Source organism: Lipophrys pholis, assembly GCF_963383615.2.
Source record: "Lipophrys pholis genome assembly, chromosome: 4".
In the NCBI taxonomy this organism is placed as follows: domain Eukaryota; kingdom Metazoa; phylum Chordata; class Actinopteri; order Blenniiformes; family Blenniidae; genus Lipophrys; species Lipophrys pholis.
The window spans coordinates 10,196,647-10,218,466 of NC_137637.1; the positions used below are offsets into that span (position 1 = coordinate 10,196,647).

Genomic DNA, 21,820 nt, shown 5'->3' on the forward strand with positions numbered 1-21,820 from the left:
TTTCGCTCTCAGGGACTTTCCACTGACGGACTAAACAATCGTCATAGTTCCATGAATAACATACTGAAAAATAAACTCAACTTAAAGCTGTAGGATTTGAGGCATTTCACGTTTAACTACTCCATACCGAGGCACGTTAATGTGAAGACTTAGTGACCGTAACGTGGATGTAGCAGAAAACTGAACTTTTCAGAACAGTTCTGTTCAGTATTCATGAGAAAAATGTTAGTAATTTGCTTTTCCACTGAACTGTTTCATTTGAGTCACTTGCCACCGGATTAGTCACGCTTTCTTGTGATGAATTAACCTACAACCTCAAAACAAAGGACTGCAACTCGGTAAATTCAGAAAAATTAAGCCGAAAAAATTTCGTTTTGTAAGACAAAGTGTAGGGTTCAGTTTCTTGTTCTCAAGGCTCAAAATCTGTGGCATTGAGTGGAAGTTGAGTCTGATCCATGAAGGCCCCCTGGTACGAGATGTTCAACCTCGCCGAGAAACTGAAGTGTTCCATTTGAAGTCTGTTGTTGTTGTATGTTAATATCCAGAGTTCTCCCACAATGCCTTTGTTGGAGGCAGTTTGAGGGGTACACGACTGTAGTAAATAACTCTTTAGTCAATAACAACAATGTTTGTGTCATGACTCCCCGGCCACATTCTCCTGGGACTTGGTAGTTTCATAGTTGAGTCACTATAATAGCAATCCAAATATCAATCGTCGATCTGTACAAATGTCCGTGTACTCCCATCGTTAATGTTTATAGCGTGTTGTTTTCTGTGTAACTTGAAGCTACATAGTTTTCAGGGTTTCTGCTCTTTCCATGTAAACAGACATCATTTTCAAAATATTTCCACATAAACACCAAACCATTCTGAAACAAAAACGCTAAAAATATACTTTTTCACTTGAAAACATCGCGTAAACAGGGTCTAGAGTCTGGTGATCCGGCTTTCGATCAGATTGTCCGATTGGTATTCTTTATGATCATCAATAGCCACTTCAATCGGCGGGGGGGGGATTTCAACTTGGCTTCATATTCCCAAGAGCAACTAGTGACAAGCCTGGTGTTTACCGCCCTATCTGCACAGTAACGATCAATTTAAAATTGTCTGAAAGTTTTGATAGCAATCGGAATACTGCTTGTTTCAGAGAAGATGTGTTTTCTTCAACTCAACCCATACACCACATTAAGCATGACGCTGTTCCTGATCAGTAAGTGATGCTGCATTTAAAATCCTCTTTGAGAAGATTGAAAACCTTCTGCCCTGCACACTGATGGACACTTTACGTTTATCTTGTAAATAAAGTGCTTGAAATGAGGTCTCCTGCTGTGTTTTTGGCTTCATTGGAGTCTTGATTCAGGCACTTACAACTAAATGAGACATAGGCTTTCTCATCATCAACACATGAAGTCAGTGAAAGACTTGCTCGGTGATCGTGGGCTTCCTTTGAATCTGAGAAGACTGGAAAGAAAACAGCCCCGGTCTCTTTTCTTTCCCTACTTTACAACCAGGCGGCAGATTTTCAGAAGAGAATAAATGGATTTCATAGTCGATCTCATCTTCAATTTAGATTTTCAGTAGTGGGGCAAAAGAAAAGAAAAAAAGATGCAAGAAGCATTTTAATGAGATGTGGAGCGGTGTCTTCGCTGCGGAGGGAAAAAAAAAGATCCAAAATACACAAGCTGGTGAGGCGTGAAGCACAGCAGATGAAAGAAAAGTCTAAATATTAGCTTTAAGAATGCTTTCCAAAAACTTTGGATAACCAGCTTCTTCACATTTGTCTTTGGGAATAATCCTCCCAACCTTAATCCTTAATTCAGGTTTAGCCAAATAGTTCAACCAACTTTCTCCGGCAGTACTTCGCACGGGCAGAATGACTGCATCCACCTTTTAACCTTCCCTTTACGTAGCAATGAGAGATTGTTTATCAGAGAAACCCTTCTACGTGGGATCTTCGTGTTGGACGCCCTTGTCTCCCCACAGATGTTGAACGGGGCCGCGAGCCGCTGGCCGCGGGCCGCGAGCGTACAGTCTGTGTGCAGCTTTTTATGGGCAGGCAGCAGAGGGCGAATGGAAGGCAGAGACGAGCCTGCTGGGGCAATTTCTGCACCGCTGAGTGAAGCCAAACACAGTGAATCCTGTTTGTGTGTCTCGACTTGGAGGTTGTCAGTCGGCAGAGCTCAGGTAAATTCATGGTGGGACGACCCCCCCCCCCCCCCCCCCCCCCCTTCTGGTTTTTGTATAACTTTATTCTGGGAGGATGAAATTAATCCTCCCTTTGCAGTTAGTGTTGCTTAAACAACCAAATAGATTTAAGCCCCATTTATATATTTTCAAGTGAAAACGCAAAACTTCTGTTGCTTCTCCGGTCAGTTTACACAACAGTGGTACTCAGACTCACATGATTTTTTTTTTTTATAAAAAATTGGCAACCAAGGCGGATTTTTTTGAAAATGCTCCGAATCTAGCATGTCAGTGTTTTTCTCTATTTTAAACTGTTGTAAGATGGTTTTATGCAAATTATTGAATGTTCCTATTCTAAGCTGTTTGGCTATTGAGTTTCATCACAGCTTTGTTTCTGCTCATTCCTTTCCACATATCAAACTTGCAGGGAATCCAGCTCCATTTCTGGATTTTTGTCTTGTTGATCTGTGAGAAAGATTGTCTTTTGTGGCTCAGAATAAAAGTGGACAATCACAATCGGCTTGAGGGGGCCGCTTGAGAAGGCCTGTCTTTTTCTGAACTCTTCCATGAGATGACAGAAATCTTTCGCCCGCTGGGATTTGGAGCGTCTGCAGCCTTGAAGCCAAAGCTGAAGAAAAAAGTTTAACCCTTTCGATTTATGTCTCTTCTGGTTATAACTTTTGGCATAATAATTATCACAACACAAAGCTGTAAACGGAAAAGGCCTCTGAGACTTCTAAAGGCCGATTCATACTCCATCAGAACACAAAAAAAACATTCCGGCTCTCCGGGGTCCGGCTGAAAAAAAGGACGTCATTTTCTTTGTCCAGCTCCCTCTGGCCGAAGAAAATTGGTTCGGCTGTGCCAACCTTCCTGGCCGAAGTTTGGCAGTGACGTGTGCTACACATGCATGTTCCAGCTCGCTAATGACCATCAGTCATATTTTAATCCTGTTTAGCATGTAACCTCGCTACTGTATGAGCCCCAGACCTCGCTAACATGTCAGAGGAGGGCTTTACGTGATGCACCTGAACGCATCACTCAAAGCTGTCAGCTCCTGCCGTTAAAACCCGACCAGACACAAACTTTCTCTTTTATTACTGAAACGGTTCAGTGAAATATATTTCTGAAAGCATTGGAGGCGAGAAATAAGCTGTGCAGTTGAAAAGTTAAAAAGGCCTTGGAGTATGAACAACAAAAAAAGATAAATTAATTCGGCCGCTGACTGAAGTCACAGCCGAATTTTCTTCTTGTTCTTATGGCTTCTAAAAGGGAGTATGCAGGGCCTTAACACTCGTCTGCGTTTCGCTCTGCGTGGCGAGTTAAAAGTGCTTTTCAGTCTGAAAGTTGTTTTTCACCTCTGCTGAGTTTATTTCTGTTACCGTGGCAACAACAAAGATGGTTTACTGACAGCAAAAACACTTGCATGTTAATGTTTTTCCCTTCAGTTTTGCAACTGCCACATTTCTCTTTCATGCATGGTTTAATGTTGTAATCTGTAATTTTTCAGCAATTTTAATATTAATGGTCCTTGAACTTTTGTTAAAGACTTTGTATTAAAAATGTCTTTACTTTTTTTGCATCATTAAAAACTTTTTATAGTTTTTTTTATAACATTTATTTCTATATTTTTTTCCATTTTCTGAATTTGACCATTGCAACTATTGTTTCTGCATTCTTCACTATGTTCAATTTAATTTAGATTTTATTTCATTATCGCTATTCTTTCAGTTTTTATTTTAACTATATTTTTCATTTTCTTTTTTATATTATAAAATGCATCAAAATAAAACAGAAAATGGGCAAAACATTTTTTTATGAGAGAATACATCCAATTACAGATGTTTTTTAAATGAATGACAATGTCAGTGTCAACTTAGAGAGGTTAGGTTAAGTGGTTGTCCTTTCATTGGAAGGTCGATTTCTTGAGCAAATCACTGAGCCTCAAACTGCTCATAGTGGACCAATAGAGTGGCATGTGGCAGCCACTGGTTGCTATTTTTAAAAAGAATCCTCTGATTGCTAAAGTATTTATATTTGTATTTCTTCAAAAAGGTAAAAAAAATTGAAAATCATGCTGGGAAACCACCTCATCCCCCCTCACCCCCCCCTCACCTCCAGGATTAGCCAGCCCTTGCAGCAGACGGATGAAAGTGTTTCTGACCGAACTGACGTTAAAATCTGCGACACATCGGGATGATTCCTGAATACAAATACAGTCGAGGCTTTGCTTGAGTTGGTTTGATCGTGACTCTTCTGATTAGAAAGACTCAGGTCGGGGGGGTGGGAGCACCATTGATACGCCCGATGCTTCACTAAATGCTATAGGTCTTATCTTCAGGGTGCAGTGATTTCACACTTCACCGAACATCAAGTTTCATTTTGACAAACACAAGCAGGAGCTCGGCTGCTGGATCTCCGTGTTTGTCGGCTTATTTCAGCAAACTGATTCAGCTCGGTCCCTTTTTTTCTTCCGTCTTCTGACATTTAGATTTCTGAGGGAAACCAGCCCAAACCCAGCACATCACATCTGCGCATGACGAATTTAACATCACATCTGTACATGACGAATTTAACATCACATCTGTGCCCCGCGCAGTCTGACCGGTGCGTCAAATGCTTTAACACGTTGCGAGACGATTCATCCACTTGTCTCGTCGTAGTTCAGATGTCGACTCTTTGAAAACCTGCACTCAGCGGCTTAATTCACCATTTGGGTTATTACATAATGTAAAAATTGAACAGTGGCTCATTCATGTGGCTAAATACCTAATCTACGCGCTAACAGGGCGAAAGCTAACGTGATGGCTTTCCGAAGCTCGCCTTGTATGATAATTACATGTCACTGTGACGACTTCCACTATTATTACAGCGCTGAGCTGCAGGGCTGCACCTGCTGAGATCTTTGCAGCTTTTATCTGCGCTGTAATGGAGCTGTTTGCAGATAACTGCTTATTATTGCCGGCTTAAGAGATCACAAAGGGCATCGTGAGACAAGGGAAGAAGAGAGAAGGAAAAAATTGAACTGCATAAAACACGTCTCCTTGGAAACTTTCATGTACAGCAGAGGACAGCGAGCCGCCATCTGCTTGATATGGAAATTTTTTATTTTTTTTTGGTTTAGTCTGGGGTTTGGTGAAGGGTCTCTGGCCCGGGTAGCAGAAACTGTACACAGAGAAGTTGATTAGCCCAATTTGTAGTGTCCTTTCACCCATGGATTGCTCATATGGCCTCTCGCCGCCTTCTGCAGCCTTCAAATGGACCATGACGAAGCGGCGGGGTGAAGATGCTGCAAGCTTTCTTATGAAGAGAAACCTCAAGGTTTGCACTTGCACATGCCCCCCCCCCCGCCTTCCCAGACTGTCCTCTACCCGCCTTCGGAGCATTGCGGTATTGTGCATGTGAGCAGAGGAGCACGCACCCGGCTGAACCGGCTCGGAGTCTTTTCGAATGCTCTTACAAGACGTAAAAGCTCAGAGACACTGTGTGACTTCTGCAAGAAAACACTGACTCATGCAGTCCAGCCTGCACCAGGGCCATAGCCAGAGTTTCCCCCCCCCCCCCCCCCCCGAAGCAGTCCATTAGCCAGCAGTGGCGGCTGAGTGCTAGCCGGGTTAGCAGCAGGGACATGTGGAAACCTCTGGGGTCTAGGGAGGGCCCATTTGTGCCAAAATAGCACACATCTACAGAGAATAACCCCCCAATTTAGACCACACTGCACCGCCGTTCTGGTCACTTTCACCTCCAAACAGGATGGATACAAACAGCAGCCCCATTTAATACACATAATATCTTCATTATGATTACACTTGAGAAGAAGATGAAGATGAAGCTGGTGATTCAGGGGCAGTCTGGTGGTTCCCTTTCAGCCTGAGAGGCTGGTCGCTTGGTCTGGGATGGCTTTTCTTGCTTGTTGAGGGAAAAGCACAAGAAGGTTCTGTGAGCTGTGGTCCCATTCTTGGGGAAACTGGTTGGATGCTTCCTGCGCGATGAGATCAGACGCTGGGTGCTGGCCTCTGGTTCCGGGGAAGCGCTGACCCTCGTGGTCGGGTCAGTTGAGGAGTTGTGGCCTTTGTTGCAGGCCTCTTGGTGTGAGCTGTGAGCAGGCTGGGCTACGGCTGAGCTGCTGGGATGCAACTTCTTTCTCCACGGTGTTTACAGAGCAAGAAGGGGGGGTAGAGAATCTCTCAGAAGGCTTTTGATAATGTGGGGGGATTCGAAGGTGTGAAATCCTGGGGGCCCCGATCAATCTGTGACAGGCTGAGAGCATGGGGGGGGGGCAGTCAGTGTCCTTTGAGCAGGACTGGGGGGGAGTATTGGCATGGGACTGCAGTGATTGCAGGACCCTCTGCTGGGTGAGACACTCAGGCCGAATCCTGAAAGTCAGACTCCACATGTCATGACCTTATATCATGACAAATGAAGACTGTCTTTCCTTAGAAATGGACCAACTTTTCTGTGGTCTTCTGAGATCCCAACACCTAAAACTTCACAAAGACTGAAAACAATGTAGTTTTATTGTTGGGCCACCAGTGGAAGCTGTTCTGTTTTTGCAATGACACCACACACACACACACACGCAGAGAGTAATATGCTATAAACACTAACACTGGCAGAACACTGACATTCTAGTGGACAGACGACCAAGTTGGATTGTCGTGTTAACGGTGACCGTCAACAATAAAATGTCCCAGGAGAATTTGGACTGGGAGTCATGACACTATGGAGGTAAACATTGCTGCTATTGTCCATCTACTGAGCATGTGCAGAAGTAGTATTTACTACGGCCGTGGTGGGCATGCGCAGTAGCAGAATTTTCAAAAAGCTGGGTTTTCAGTGGCGCCAACCACCGCTGTTGTGTAAATGGACCCTCAAAAAGCAACAAAAGGTTTGGGTTTGACTTGAAAATGTTGTCATGTAAACAGGGCTTGAGTTAGTCAAAGTAACCTCAAATCTGTGATTAGCAGCCACAGATACATTTAATATCTATAATATTAGAAATATTAATGTACAGAAATAATATGCTGACTTGTAATACACCTTTACCAGTAGCCTGTGAGCTACATGAGGCTAGCTAGTTCTTTGGAGCTTTTACAAAAATTATGAGCACATAAACATTTTTAAAAATGTTTCTCATATCTTTTATTTCAAACTTTAAAGTTCCAAATGTGACTCTTAAATAAAAGAGTGGGTCAGTCAACTACAACATAAACCCCATGCTAGCATGCCAACAAAGCGCTAAATTGCTCAAATGGCTAAAACAGTGAAAAGCTGAAATGTGCAAAATTGCATAAACTGTCACTTATTTTGATTCACTTCCACAGGTCCACTGGCAGTGCAATGGACCAAACCATCACGAAGCACACGGGCAAAAGGATGTAACATTCTTCAAGGCTACAAATAGTTCCAGTTTCCATTGGTGAATAGCAGAGATGGGAAAGTAAATGTGCCGTTATAGTGTAAATGCCAGCAGTTTCTTTATCACATATTCACATCTTTTTTAATGTTAATTGGCTGAAAGACACCTGCAAACACAAACCATGGAATATGTCAGCTTTGTATTTTCTGCCATTAAATATTTGATCATAAATAGTTTATAATTACATAGTTCCCTTTAAAAAATACAGTCTCTTTCCAAGTCCTTCCATGTGATTGCATCCTATAGTGATCCTACATCGTGATGAAGAAAAAATCCCTCCGGGGCTCTTCGCAGGCATCCCAACACCTCCGTTTTATTTCCCGCTGATCCGCGTTGATCCCCCGAGATAAATACAGTAAAGGGGTGTGACTGTAACTCAAGGCTAGCCGAGCAGAGATGAGCCTCGCTGTGTTTCCTCATGATTTATAGCGCTCTCTGCCTCAGCGGAGGGTGAAAGGATATAGTAGAATCCACCCAGGAGGTGACGGCTGCGTTTGTTGGCAGTGTCCTTCCTGCAGGAGAGGAACCGGGCACCTGACCGTGGTTCTCTGATGTCACGAGGGGCTCATTAGCATAATGTTATGCACATGCAGGTCGACACAAGGCTTCAACAGATGGAGCACCGAGGTCGTCTCAAAAAAGTCATATTTGACTTACGTGGGGGGAAAAAAGACAATTTGACCTTGAATGCATCAAAACTGCAGAAAGAAAGCTTCACAAAAGATGAAAACTGGCTTCGCCCCCACCCCCACCCTCTCGCTGTGCTATGCTCTCCTCGTCGGTGCAAATGAACCAAAATGGAGCCCCCGGTTAAAGCAGTGCATTTTAAACAAACCCTGCCTTTTTTCTCTGGAGCACAACCCTAATGTGAGCCTGGGTGCTCGCTGTACTAACGCTGCAGGAAACAAAGCAGGCATTGTGTTCGCGCTTACAGCAGGATCATGAGGCAACACTCAAGTTTCACAAGAGTTTGGTCTGAGATATCTAAGAAGACCAATGCAAAGTGTGTATATACAGTATGTGTATAATATATTCAAGAAAAAAAAAGAAATATATACTGCAATATTAAAAGGTCACCCATTTTTTTTTCCTAATAGATCATTTGTCAAAGACATTAAATTAGATGGATTTTTTAAGTAGTGTTATCAGGTTTTGAGGAGTATAATAGCGCATTTGGAAGTTTGTGGTCTGAGCCTTCTGAGCCCCTATCAGTCTGCAGCGAGTGGATTTATGTCTGCTGAATTGAATAGAGAACCCCAAACCCCCCCCCCCCCCCCCCACCGGAACCGGGGTTTGAATCCCTACCTACAATCTGTCACTGCCTGTCCAATCTGTTTCTCTCCTGTTCCCTATCCTAGGGGTCTGCAACCTGCGGCTCGGAATAAAGCTTAAAATTGGGGGAAAAACACAAAACTGCAGAACGGCTAAAATGTCAAAAATCCCTTTAAAAATGCTGCAAAAGAAGGTTGAAAATTCAACTATAAAAACAGCTGAAAATGTTATGAAACACTTAGCACCCTAAACCGTGATTGAATATACACACATACTATATCTATATATATCTATATATAAAACTATCTATGACATTTTAAGAGCTGTGTTGGCCTAATTTTAATGATTTAAATGTGTTTTGCAGCCCCAGTTAAATTTGATTTTGTGGAAATAAAGATCCACCATCTTCATTTGTTGACGTCAGTAAAGCCACTTGCTCATGTATCTCAAAGATATGCAATTAAGCTCATTTTAACAGCAGAAATGTATAAAAGATATGAATGTGCTGTATTTTTAACTGTTAGTGAATGTATTAACCACATAAGCTCCATATATTGGTGTGTTTGTTGATGCGTTTTTGTGATGCCAAGAAATAGGTAAAATTTTTCCAATGTGAAATTAATGTAACTCTTTAGTTTCTACCTTCATGTTATTCAGAGATGAGCCCAATATGTGAACTTGTTCTCTCATCACGTTGCACGTCTGAAACAATTAAACTGTGAACCAAAGCTTCTGCAATCACCGTCTGCAGTCCGATTGATTGTGACACTTGAGTTATTCCTGCTTTAAAATGTAGATAATGACGGGGTGCAAGAGTTTGCCGAGCGATGTAGGTGAGACAAAGAAATGAAACAAGCCTTATGATGAATATGAGTTTAAGGCGTAAGCTTATGAAGAAAAGATCAATTGAAACAGATGTATGACGAAAAATGAAGTCAAAAGGATGTTGCCAGTGTGTTGTGTGGGGGTGTATGCGTGTGTTCCTTTATAAGGGAAATGCAAAGTGAGGGTGACAAGTATATGTTGAAGGAAATCTGTTGGCTTGACTTTCAACATCAATTTCATAAAAAAAAACATGCGTTAACATGTTTGCTTTTTTGTCATTGTGACGGAATTCTCTCTGATTGAGGGACCGAATTGTGTCAATTACATGAAAAGTGAATAGTGATCAGATTTATTTGCAGTTTTCTTTCAGGGCAGCACGATTTTACACTGAACATAAATTATGCAATGAATACAAATGTTTACGCAGATGATGTTCAAATTTATATAGTTTGAGCTCTGATCTCATTGGGCTTGGACTACTTACTTCAGGAGTTTGACACAAAAATGCATCACAATGTGAACATTGGCAACGATTTTCTGTTGGAATCACGTTGGAACTTGGAATTTGTCCCAGGGAGGTTGTAAGACCGTGTTACAAACATTTTGGTTAAAAATTGTGAGAATGTGGCTCAATACCGAGATTATATTCATGACGTAACATTTTGACTTTGTTGGTCTGTCGTGTGGCAGATGAAACTGTGCAAGAGCCTCATGAAAACTATGTGAAACCAACAAGAATTCTTGAACATATAAAATCGGGTTCTGAAGTCATTTTGTTTTCTGAAGTTGCGTAAACTCGAGCTCATAGAGGAAATACAAAAGCTGTTGGAAGAGCCAAACGTGGACTGATTTTTCATATGTTTAAAACTTTGTAATGTAAAAGAAAAGAAAGTTGTGGGGACAGTAACAAAGGTTTTGTTTTGAAAATTTTTTCAACTTTGAGTGTGAAGCTGCTGCCAGACCATGGTCATGGTGGTGTAGTGGTTGGTTCTTCAATTCCAGGATGACTTTTTCTACTTTCTGCCTTTCATAGTTTACTTCCAAAGTTTAAAAACATGCATTTAAGGGTTAATTGCTGACCCTAAATCTGTGTATGGGATGGACTGGATAATCAGTAACTCGCCTATTACCCAATCCAGTATGTGTTGGGCTTGTTGGAGGAACGGTTCGGGTTAGGGTTCCTTTAGAAATGCACAGGGAGCACATGCAAACCACAGAACAGCCTGCAAGTTTTAGGCCCAGTTATGACAGCATTTCTACTAAAGCCGTGGTGTGCAGTAGCAGCGTAATCGCCGTCCCCACGGAGACGGCACCAGAGCGTTTTCTCAGAGTTCCACCTTGGGAGTAGTTTCCAAAAAGTTTTCAGTGGCTCTGAGTACCGTAGCCATATAATCACCCCCAAAATGCCATCTCTTTTTTTTGATTTAACTCGACACGCTATCGTGTAAACATGACCTTAATGATGACCACATCTATCAACTGTAATCTTCATCACCTTTGCTTGGCTACAAGGTAAAACTGCAGCTCCATCCAAAAATGGCAGATCTTCACCCAGAGCACTGACCTGTTTCTGGGGTTTTGTCATCAGCGCTTCACCAGTGATGCAGCTGTAAACAGCAGGAACTCATTTCCCTGCTCTGAAATGACAGTGGTGGAGGATCTGGTTTGGGGAGCAGCAGCCATTGTGTTGGTCTCATTAACTGGAGCAGAGCGGAGGCTTCCTGCCGAGACGATTACACACCGGCCCCTGCCAACGTGACAGCTCTTTGACAGGAACTGATAAAACGGGAGGCACATATGCTGCCGTCTCCAAGTGTTAGGACTCCAGATTAATTTCGGCATTGTACGCATCCGACACTATGAAAGCGGAGCAAAGTGCCTCTCGTTATTACTACAAATGATCCTCATTATTTTTGTTTGTTGTGGAGACTTTGAGCTCCGGCCACGAAATGATAGTTTTTCAGACATGAAGTGGGCGATGAGAGGAAACCAAAGCGACTGGAAGACTGTGTTTTGGGAAGGCCTTCCACTGTTGCTAAAAAACAAACTACTATTTGAAATGTTTTTTCTTGTGTTGGATTGTGGATTTTACAGTGTGGCAAACCTCTGTGTGCTTTTGTCTTCCAAAAACAGGCACAACCACAATGTTTCACACGCGTGGAAGCTGAACTACAAGCAGGGTTCATTAAGGATTGTACATCAGATGAGAAAAATAACACACATTTATTGTATTTCTTTTGTTACTATAGAACATTGGAGTTACTACCTCTGATAACTTTTGCATAACAATACCAGTACTGACACGAGTACTTATTAAGCCTAATTCATGCTCTATACACAATGTGTGAAGGCTATGCATTGCCATGAACCACCTCCACAGAGCCTCTGTGTTGACGCTACGCTCACTTCCAACATTCTTGAAAGGCTTCACTATACTACTGCGTCCACAGTACGCATAGTGTAGTGCGTAGTGTATCGACAAACTGCTCTATGCGTACTGTAGACGGAGGGACTGAGCTTGATGTGGGCTGCCACACACTCCAGCTCACTGTTAATGAGCCCCGTAACCCTTTAGCATGTAGCATGTAGCATGACTCAGAGTAAAATCCTCCTGATACAGTTAAACTTAATGAGCGACATCGGGTTAACTCTTCTGGACCAAATGTCTCTGGTGATTAAGGTGCTGGTGTTGTACCGACTAATTTCAACTCCTCTTGATATTTTGTCTTACTTTTGTAATTCTCGTTAATCTAAAGAAAATCTATTTCCAATAATTGCAGACCTATTGTGTGCCATTACATTTTCAAAGGATGTTTTTTAAATGTTACTTCATTAATGGATGAACTCATATTTTTGGGAAAATGTTATTACAATATTGGCTCAAATATATTAATTACGCTTTTCTGTTAATGGCTTTTTTACATATAAAATGGACAAAATTAATAATTATTCATTGCTACGTACCTCAAACTCATTGGATTATCGACTGTGAAGTTCACATTTTTGGGGGTTGATGCTCTGTTATATTTGATAATTCCTTCCGCCAACACATCCAACTTCATGGTGTAACATTTCATTTTAAGCTTTCAGGGCCTAAAATCCAGTCTCTCTATAGTGAATGCAAGCGAAAACACCATGGAAGCGATCCAGTTTACAGCAAATCATTCTTGAGTAAATGGGGCTAATTGCATGCAATGCCACTTATGATGTAATTCTTTGATGATCACTCAGTCTATTTGATATGCACTCTCACTCAGTGATCCCCAACCACAGGGGGACGCCACAAAGACCTCTTGAATTTAAGGGGTATAGCATTTCTTTCCCAATATCTTAAAAATAAGTGAGTCAACATATTTTTGTTGATCATTTAATTGAGATATTTAAAAGAAGTTCTATTTAAAAGTGTTTGCTGTATACACAAAGATAAACAATGGAAGAAAAAATGACCGCGTGTAAAGGATAAAAAGAAAGATAAATCCGTCAAAAATAAAATGGCTGTACCAAGAGAATTCCATAGAATATAGCCTCATTGACGCAAACGACAAAATCAGAGCTGAATGCATCTTTTGCGGTGAAAAAATGGCGAATGAAAGTTTGAAACTTCAAGCTGAAGCAGCACCAATCCACCAAACACCCTGAGATGGTGTGCAAACCCAGAATGTCCTCAGAGAAAAGGAACTCATCGGTTCACATATAATGTCTCATGAGGCTCCTTCAACTTGTTTTGTAATTGCAGAGGGCGTGGTGAGGTACCTCTCCCCAGGCTTACAATGGTAAAAATTAGGGTTGCTCAGGAAAAAGATTGGAAAGCAGTGCTGGAGCTGCTTCATGCAGGATCTTACTAAATCTACTACTCCTAAATTGCAATGCTTCAATCTAGCTGCAAGAGGAATGGTAATAACCCAATGTATGGCCCCTGCAGTGTTGTGTATCCAGTGCTTTCAGTGGTAGATCCTTGAGAAGTGAGCAGGCTGTCGGTGGGAGGGATCTCAATCTGAGTACCATCAGTGTCCGTTCAGATCCGTGACTTCTCAAGCAGTTCGTACCTGCCTCACAGTACCACTTCTCTCCATGTGCAACGTTCTGATAGTCATCGAGGAGCGTGCAGATTCCGGTGAGCGCGTGTTATTGCCACAGCTGTGCTTGAAGAAACATGGCCTTTGATATATATTTTTTCCTCTCCTCCTCTGAGTGTGATTCCAGAGCGAGCTGCAGGAATGCAAGACTTCCTGCTGCTGCTGTTGTTCTGTCGTTCCAACGAAATCTCGTCTGTCATCAAGCGTCGGCTCACCCAGGAAGCTCAGCGCGGTAATAAGAGGGCGCCTTGGCTGCAGCAAGTGCACTGTTGTGTTAGCAGAAGAATCCCATTAAAGAGGAAAGACCTCCAGCTTCTCTTTGCTCAACGTGCTCTGGGCAATGCCTGAGTGACTCCTGTCAGAGTGTGTGTGTGTGTGTGTGTGTGTGTGTGTGTGTGTGTGTGTGTGTGTGTGTGTGTGTGTGTGTGTGTGTGTGTGTGTGTGTGTGTGTGTGTGTGTGTGTGTGTGTGTGTGTGTGTGTGTGTGTGTGTGTGTGTGTGTGTGTGTGTGTGTGTGTGTGTGTGTGTGTGTGTGTGTGTGTGTGTGTGTGTGTGTGTGTGTGTGTGTGTGTGTGTGTGTGTAATGAGGGCAGCGGCCTCGAGCTGTGCATGCTTCTCTCCGAGCGGCTGGATGAACTCTGGCTGACATTCTGCCTCCGACCAGTGAGGAGGAGACGTGTCGAGAGAGGCACCGCAGCTTTACAGGAGGAAGAGCCACAGCTGATGACGACATGATGGATCACTGAGAGAATTCCTCCATACCTTTGTCACGTCCTGACCAGACTCGATCTTCAGTCAGTCCCTGCAGGCTGGGCGAAGTGCAGCAAGGAAGCAGCACCATCATGTCACACAAACATCGGCCTCTTGCACTGGATTCTTGTCCATTTGTAGAGTTGTTTTTAAAGCTCACCCTGTCGTTACATGTCATTTTAATTATTCAGCCTCAGTTTCAGAGTAAAGAAGCTAAAGGAGTTAGCAAAATACCCATTAAGAACCCAGGAGGGTGTTGTAGAGAGGGTGTTCAAAATCCTTGATCTTAAATGACCCATTGGTGTGTTTGTCCTGTGATGGACTGGAGACCCGTCCAGGTTGTATCCTGCCTTCACAACAACCATGAATTGAGTCAGTCGGGATTGAAGATGGACAAATCGATCTTGAATAGAGTGTTGTGATATTTGGTAGACGCCATGCTGCTCTCAAGTATACTGCACTGCTCCATGTGTGTGACCTTGCAGAGCTGCCAGTGTGATTGCAGTCTTATTTCCATGCTTGGCACTAAATACTGAGATAACAGAAGCGTGAGCCTCTGAAGCTTTGGGGACGGGGTAGCAGCTAAGTCAGAGGCATGAATCAGAGCTGCAGCGAAACCGAAGCGCTTTGCTGCTGACATTGGAAACAAAATGCAGTGCAGAAGTACTGAAATGACCCAGAATCTCAAACAGAACGAATATGCACATGCATAAGGAATGATTACTCCTTTGCTCACATGGACAGCTACGTTTTGTTGCTTTGTGTGATGGAAAAAGGTCTTAAAATGAGCTATTTTTTGCGTACAAACGCAACACCTGCTTAGATGTTCATAGCTCCCGTAAGGAAACGTCTTCATTCATCTCACTATGGCTCCTTATGCAGTTCCTCACTTAATCCTATGTGATGCAGGCTGTTTGGGCTTCTGCTCATTTTAAAAACCTAATTTTGATTGATCGGCTTCTGAGACACTTGTAATTTGACACCAGCCTCAGTACCTGGAGCAGATTAGTATAGAGCTAAGAAACTGATGTCTGCTTGTCTAAATCGATCCATAATATTGAGAACGCTCAATGTTTTAACTGGGGCTACAACAACGAATCGACAAAATCAATCAAGTTTGATTATGTCATTATGTTGTGTCGCGTCATTTATGCGCCACTCGCCATGTTGTGGCGCCGTGTACTTCACCTTCGGAGCTTTATCAATGCTGGCTGACTGAAATAAATAAAAATAAAAAAACTCGGCCTGCAGAGCGAGTTGAACGGAGCGAGGCGGAGGCAGAGTGGAAGCGGTACAGTAGAACCACGACAATGAAAACATTTAAAGGTTATTATAGCAATAGTTTACCAGTCTGGTCCACTCAAGGTGAAACTGGACTGTATGTGGCCCCTGAAGTAAATAAAATCTTATTTGATAATATTTTTGCATACATCTTATATACGTTTGTATATACTGTATGTGTATATATTGTATACATATTTGTATTGGTTCAGTTATGTGCTTTTAAATAACCATAACATATTTGGTATTTGGTTCATTCAATATCAACTGGTCCTACAATTTAAAATGTTTTTTTTTTTTTCTGATTCGATTAATCAAAAAATTAATCAACCGATTAATTGATTAATAAAATAATCGTTAGTTGCAGCCCTAGTTTTAACACTTTTTAATTTGTGGTGCTTGTTAAAAACTCATTGTTTTATTCATTGTTTAAGGAGGTTGTGTCGGAAATTACCTCCTATAAAATAAAGTGTGTAACTACAAACGGTATTTGAAAGTTTTATTAGTATTTGAGTCTTTCATGTGTAAATTTCACCATGAATAATGAACTGTTACATATTACACAGCTATCTGGACGTCCACACATGAAATGGCCGAGGCTGAAAAAAGCATTATGTGACTTCTTGGCTCACAGTAATTAGTCTGAAGGTTCAGTTTTGTTAAGTACTCAAAACATAATAAAGATTTCAGGGTGCTAATCAGTAATAATTCAGTATTTTAAGCACTAGTTTAGTTTGAGTAGATTCATTTGCTGTTTAATCTGGCTGTTGTCACTTTTACCTCAATTGGATTGTATCATGTCCAAACTTTAATGATGATTTTGCGTTGAGTTGAAAAATAATTTTTTCCTTGTGGCAGCGCCAGAGATGTTTTTCTGCTGGTGCTATGGGGGGGCTCAGTCTTTCAGTGACGGTGCTGGAGAATTTAGAGATCTCTAGTTTATTTTCTACCGTAGCGCCGACAATAAGCGCGCACCGCACCATGCGCGAAACACTTTCAGTAAAAGCTCCGCTATTTAAAATATTATTATGCGACACAATATGCAAGATATACAGCCAACGTGATAAAGGTGGAAGGTTTACAAGCCTGGCACTGAAACACACTTTATGTAAACTTTAACACAATTATGTCACAGACGGGGAGCCACAACAACAGCAGGAAGCAAAACACACACAGCAACTTTTTTATTGTGGCCTCACACACAATGATCCTGCTGCCAGTCACCAGAACCTCCACTGAAAGAAAAATATTCAATGGATCTAATGACATATTAATGACACAGCATAGAGAAAACCGGAAAGAGTCAGAATTTGGATCTCGACCACCAAAAAGGCAATAATCATGCACTTCCCATTAGATGTCATAATAAGATGATTCATCGGTTGTTGTGGTTGAGCAAGGGCATCAATGATTTGGTCACATTTCTTTGCAAAAAGCACTCTTGAAAAGTTGTCATTTTCTCTATGTGTCCACATTTCACTTTTTCTTTCCCCAAACATTATCTCAATGTAGAATAAATCTTGAATACTTTCATTATAACTTGGCAGCACTGTTCGCTCAGTGCAAATTTGCAAATGAATGTAAAAAAGGTATTTATTAATTTATGTGATTGAGATTGTAGAGTCGGCCCACAGATTACAGTTGAGTAAATAACTCCTGGGATCATTAGCTGCATTATGTTTATAGAAATGAGAGAGGTTAACAGCAGCATCTCCTCCTCCTCCTCCTTTACATCCAGCTCCAGTTTGCTGCTTCTTCACCGCCTCCAAGCCACGGAGAAGCTGCTTGACATTTGCTTTGAGCCACGTCCTGCGTTCTCTGCCGTCTCCTCTCATCTTTCTCTGTTCATCCTCGATCCCACTCCGTCTCTTCCTCTGGCCGCCTCGTCTTCCATCTCTCGCTCAGGCCGCTCTTTTTTTATTTCCTCTTTTCTCCGTCGCTCCCTCCGTGGAGAGAAAGAGGTGATCATTGGAAAAAAGAGAGGGTACTCTATGCTGTTACCATGGCAACTGCATCCCAGAGCCGAGCCAGTACTCTTCCACAGAGCACTTCCCCCCTCCTCCTCCCTCACCAGCCCTCTCTCCCTGCACTCGCCTTCCTCAGATTAAAGCTCACCTCTGATCAGAACGAGGAGAAGAAGAAAAACCAGGGAAAGAGGTTCTGCTTGTTAGGCGAGAGCACCGTTTGTAACCCTCCGAGACAACAATATGCTATCCTCTGTAATGCTTATGATCGCTGATGGCAGATATCAAAGGCAGATCTTGTTGCTGACGTACAGCACATCTTTTATTCAGAGATGCATCCATACCACATTTTAAAAGAACGAGTATGAGTACTAACCTTTAGCTACATGCCGATACCGAGTACCGATACAAGAACTTATTAAATGCCAAAAAGCCGATTTCATACTCGAGACACAAATGGCATGCAAAGGCTAAGTGTTTCCGTGGGCCACCTCCGCACAGCCCCTCTGTCGGTGCTACATGCTCCTCCAACAGCTATACAGCCTACAGTACGTATCATACAGTGCATAGTTTCTATTTACGTACTGTTCTGTACGTCCTGTAGAGCCAGGGAGCGAGCGCATTGTGTGCTGCCACACGCTGTGAATGACTTTCAGTCATAGTTTGTTCATGTTTAGCATGTAGCATTGCTGGTGTATGAGCTGCGAACCTCTTTAGCATGTAGCAACTGCTGAGTAGTTGAACTAATGAGCGACATCGAGCTAACTCTGCTGGTCCATATGTCTCTGGTGATTTAGTTGCTGGTGTTTTACCAACTATCTTTCACTTCCTCTTGGTATTTTGGCAGAGCATAATTTACAGTCTCTCTTTTGTCATTCTCGTGAATATTAGATAATATCCAAACATCGCTCGAGCTCTCCAGCGTACTTCCGGATGACATTGCTGAACCATGATGTTACTCGCTGGCTTGTGTCTGAAGACTTTTTTGTACAGCATCAGAACCGATACTGTAGCGGTATCGGTACATTTTAATCCTGCTTTCCTCTCAGCTTGGCGGAAGCCATTTCCAGCTCGACCGCTCTGCTCTATGTCTTATAAATCAGTATTAATTCCATAATTAATCTGCTTTTACAAGAATGTCTCCATAAAAGCCTCCATTTACAGTAAAGTAGCTTCACATTAGGTGATTTCTCTTCCTCCTCATACTCTTCCTCCTCCTCTTCATAGCTTGTATCCCCTGAGAGATGTTCCCATCACCGGCCGAGTTCGAATCAAACTAATCTTTCTACTTCCACTTCAAAGTAACAGTAAGCATCGATTCCAGTACGGCTGTAAAATGTGTGAGCGCTTGTTAATGTGTTCGGGGCAGGCGTGAAAAATCTGCTCCACAGGGAGCCGCTACAGTTGGACCGGGATGTGTTTTCAGGTAATTTGTTGCTGTGAGCACAGCAAGAAGTCTCAGTCACACAAAACGGGTCGGAGACGAATGCTTTGTGTTGCAGCGCACAAGGCGTTGGATTTTAATCGAAGGAAGGGTCTGTAGTGCACAGATGGGAGGAGAAAGCAAGCAACCGTGGACCAGGAACAGAAAGGGCCTGATTAACCAGGAACTTGGATAAAGGATAGTAAATTGCATACACACATGAATAGATTGCAAATTCGGTTTGTGTGAGTTTAGCAGGTGATCAATTAAGAATATGGTGAGTTTCTGAAAGAGGGTTTTGCATCGTTCTGTTTACATGAGTTTTTGCTTGCCGTCACAGGGGTTGGAATGGGGGGGGTGACAGTTCATCTAGTGACAGAAAAATTGATTTTGTAGCCCGGTGCCCAGCTGGAACAGCCACAGAGGGGACGAGGGAGGGGGGCTCTGAGACCAGCCTTCGAGCAGACAGACCAGTCTTTAAACTGCCTTTAAAGCCAAATCACTCCGATCGTAAGTAATGGTCATGATGGCACAGCGGCGGAGGAAGACGAGGGGTTCACGCTCTTTTACCTAAGTGCAGTGTGTCGGGATCTTTGCTGGGTAGGTAGTCTCGGTGGGAGTTGTCTGCCCTCTGAACCAGTGCGAGGCGCTGGAGCTTTCACCTCAGCCGTTGGCCGTGATGCGGATCATTATTCTGATGTGATTCGCCGCTCGGGGGGTGGCAGAGACCTCCAGGGTCACATAGAACCTGCATTATATACAAGGTCTTTAATTCTGTTGAGGGACCTCTACAATGTCGAGGGCATCGCCCCTGTGAGCACGTATTCCATCGAGGATATGAGGCCCCGCCTCCTCTTGATGGAAGGTCAAGTAAAACATGTTGCAGGGTCACGAGCACCTTTTTAAAAATCTGAATGTGCATGAATGAAATCCTCACAAAAACTGTCCGCAGTTTACATTTAGAGCTTTGAATGTTGGAGATAAAAGTGTAACTAGAATGTGTTTGTGACATTCATAGTTCAACATGAAGTTTTTGTGTCTTTTCAAGCTTTTTCTTTTTCTTTTTTTAATTCCCTCCACTTACAACCACTCAGGGCGAAGCTGGTTGTGGGGGAGGCAGAGCCACTGGTTTCTTCTTAATAGACGGGAAAACAGCGCACACAATATTATTCTTTATTTTTGCACATAAGAGTAGTCAGCCCACGTGTGCCTCTGAGACTTGAAATTTACAGCTGCGGGAAGAAAGAAGCATAAATTATTACATCAAAATCCACAATGTGAATATTTCTCCGTCGATGGCTTTACAAAGCTTCGCAAATGCACTCTGATTTGTGAAAAATGTTCTCTCCGACAACCCAGCTCCATTCGTTCATCAGTGTGTGAGCGTAATAGATCTGCAGAGATTTAGGACACGTATGGAGGAATGCGGTTCGTCATTCATCACGAGGCACAGCGACAGTCCTAAATCCAATAGAGGTGTCGTTTTTCAACTTGCATAATGGAAATCCTCCTGAATAAAACAGCACACCAATTACATTTCAACAGAAATATTTTCTGTAGATGGGTTTTTAAAATTGCTTCACACACTAGATGTAAGAAAGCAGCCAGTTTCTCTAATTAACTCTCCAGACTCTGAGTTGTTACGAGGCAAAGAGGGAGTTCATGAATCCTGTAAAAGTACAATTAAACTTTCTTTAACAACGGTGCTCGGAGCCACTGAAAATGCAACTTTTTGAAACCTGCTGCCAAGGGGGAGCTTTTTGAAAACGCTCTGACTTCGTCTCTGTGGAAACGGGGAGAAAAGACTACTTTTCTTAAACTCTGCTACTGCTGTGCCAACCATGGCAGTAGTAGACGGTTCTTCTGCACATGCTCAGTAGATAGAGAATAACAACAGTGTTTTCCTCCAGAGTGTCATGACAGCAGTCTATATTCTCCTGGGACTTGGTAGTTTTAGAATTGACAGTCACCATAATAACAATCCAATAAAAGCTTTCCATTTTCCCTTAAAAACGTTTATTGCGTAAACAGGGTCGTAGTTTGTTGATGATGTGATTGACTAGTGGCTGGTCCAGGTTGTTCATTGCTTCAATTCATGGTCAGCTTGGAATTTCCTCCAGGACTTCCCAACGTTTAATCCAGTGTTTTGGTAAATATTGAGATACATTAACTGTCATTAAACCCAGAAGCAGGGGGGGGGGGGGGGGGGGGGGTCAAAACTCTCTTATAACTTTGCAAGGTCAAAAAAGAACTAAAATAACTTTCCATGAAGCTCATGATTTATTTACTGTAGTGTTTTAAAAGGACAATACTGAAGTCCAAGCCCGCAGGCCAGTGAACTATAGCTACTTCAATAACGAAGTAGCATTAGCATCACAACATGCGCGCTGAATTATGGCAAAAAGCTGCAAGTAAAGTTTATTTCAATGTGTTTTACACTAGTAGGCTTTGTTTTGAATTACGTATTTTTATTAAATGTTTAACTTCAAGTTTCAAATGTAAATGTTTCAGAATATTATGACAAAGAAAAGGAAACTTGAGTTAAAGAAAAAGGTGATCATGCTATGATGCTGATGATCCGTTACTTTGACAGCACCATTCTTTGCTGTTCATTTTTGAAAGCAAGT

At 42.4% G+C, this 21,820-nt stretch overlaps 1 protein-coding gene across 2 annotated transcripts in view; it reads left to right on the forward strand.

The window, feature by feature from the left end:
- LOC308108584 (band 4.1-like protein 1) overlaps window positions 1–21,820 on the forward strand; it is a 137,461-nt gene that overhangs the window by 50,173 nt on the left and 65,468 nt on the right. The gene's annotated exons all lie outside the window — the stretch shown is intronic.